The 2,055-nt window shown below is 39.4% G+C and overlaps 1 protein-coding gene and 1 long non-coding RNA gene across 2 annotated transcripts in view; one reads left to right on the top strand and one right to left on the bottom strand.

Annotated features, from left to right (window-relative positions):
* LOC116696453 (uncharacterized) overlaps positions 1 to 1,584 on the top strand; it is an 18,971-nt gene extending 17,387 nt beyond the window's left edge. Inside the window, exon 3 of the long non-coding RNA XR_004333733.1 lies at positions 1,473 to 1,584. This is a non-coding gene — a long non-coding RNA (uncharacterized LOC116696453). The remainder of the gene's footprint in view (positions 1 to 1,472) is intronic.
* abcb7 (ATP-binding cassette, sub-family B (MDR/TAP), member 7) overlaps positions 1 to 2,055 on the bottom strand; it is a 27,584-nt gene that overhangs the window by 21,739 nt on the left and 3,790 nt on the right. The window lies entirely within an intron of this gene.

Raw genomic sequence — 2,055 nt, 5'->3', positions numbered from 1 at the left:
AGAGAGAGAGAGAGAGAGAGAGAGAGACCAATAAACGAGTGAGAGAGTCAAACTGGTGTAAACAGCAGTTTCTACAACAGGCGTTTCAGGACTTTTTCTCTCCCCGTGACCCGTCAGAACAGCACCCTTTTTGTGTTCCATAACCTCCTGATTTACACTGACTTAAGCACTGAATATAAGACATAAAAGGTACCAAACTCATAGAGTAATGTTTTAATCATTCTCCAGTCTAAAGAAAAAAAATGTTCCTTCTTCTCCACAACCATCTGGTAGCTTCTGTTGCGGCCATGAGGAATTCTAAGTAATGACAACAACGCTGTAGCCTCATCCACATAACACAAGCCTTGGCTGATCATGCACCACCCCAACCCCTCCTCCACACATTTGCTGGGAGTTTATTCCCTCAGGTCAAGAAGGACCGGGAGGATTAAAAAAACCATGATAGACAGAAGAGGTTATTATATAGTAACGTTTATGTCCTCTTCGTCTCCAAAGCTGAACGCTGCTTGTCCTTCATCAGCGGTGACGTAAAATGCATCACTCGAGCTGCTGAGTGTGAATTTCATTGGACTTCACCATTTTGTAAACATGGCCATACTGGTGGTGAGTAAAGTATTTTCTTTTAGTCAAACCTGTGAATCAGCAAGCTTGTAATTTTGATTCAGCTCGACCAAGATGTATCCGAGTTATAGCTATTAGAAAGTTTTACTGCAGGGTGGAAGAAATCAACCAAATAGAAAGCAAAAGTATCATCATCAGTGTCATCCAGGATAAATATCAAAAAGGGACAGGAGTAGGGCTGGGCATCGTTCAAAATCTTTCAATACCTCAGTTTCAATACCGGTTCAAACAATACTTTTATCAATACCATATGTTTTAAAATACATTTGTCAACGTCAACACAATATATTAAACACAAAACTTCTATTGTCCACCTTAATTGTGAATCAAAACAGTTATCAAAATTTAAAAATGTAACATTAACAACACTTGTTGTGCTTTTGGATAGTGGTGCATCAGACATGTACTTAGGATTGGTATCAATCCCAACTGGGCCAAAATTAACAAAAAAAGAGAAACCTTCTTGCCACAACATGAACATATTATATATAATAAATAAATAATCAAACAAATGACACTGTGTACAAGCTAATATTGAATAACTAAAAAGCAAAGGAATGTAAACAAAGACTTTTTAGTGCAAACTGCCTAATGACATTAACCTTTAACAATAAACTTGGTGACTGCTCTGTTGTCAACATTGAAGTGCAAAGGAATATAATTGAACTGCCTTGTTGCTGAAAGGTGCTGTAGAAATAAAGTTGCCTTGCCTTACAACTTCAGCCTGCCAGCCAGTCATCAGGGCATAGAAACCATTGTGGTGCCTTTTTGTCTCAGAGGAAGAGTAACATCAACAACACTGTGACCGTTTTCGCCTCAAAATTAATATATTGATCATATCGCTTCTGAAGGTTTTGAATAACTGTAACCACACTTGAAACCACTTTATCAGCATTGCCGTAACTCAATGTGACTTCAACAAAACTGCAGAGCCGACGTACACACTTCTGCGTAAGCATGTGTCGGAGCTCCGCACTCTGTCAATATGCAGAGAGGGCAAAGAGGACAGATAAGCGCTCTTAGGTACCGATATTCAGTACCAAAAGATAAATAATTTTTGTATACTCATCAATCGGAATATTTTGTTCGGTGCCATGTATCGACGTTTCGTGCGGGTCTCATTTAGTGAGGGCAGAGAATGACGGGCTCTGGTGCTATTGACGGACTTTTCAACAACTAAACAAAAAGAGTTTTAAAGCATGTGGAGGAAAACTGCAACACATTTCGACATTGACCCCAGGAGAATCCGATACTGGAAGAAACAGTCAACACAACGACAAGAGCAGAGCACAGCTAGCTAGCTGGAGGTGGGAAGAAAAAAGTTAGCCTGGAGCTAGAAACAAAGCTAGCTAGCTACCATTTGTAACATAAATTAGATACTGGTGTGCTGGAAAACAGCAACTTACTACTGTATGCTCTTATTGTAATCTACCA

The sequence above is a fragment of the Etheostoma spectabile genome, chromosome 10, assembly GCF_008692095.1.
Source record: "Etheostoma spectabile isolate EspeVRDwgs_2016 chromosome 10, UIUC_Espe_1.0, whole genome shotgun sequence".
Classification (NCBI taxonomy): Eukaryota; Metazoa; Chordata; class Actinopteri; order Perciformes; family Percidae; genus Etheostoma; species Etheostoma spectabile.
This window is presented reverse-complemented; position numbering and strand designations above follow the sequence as displayed.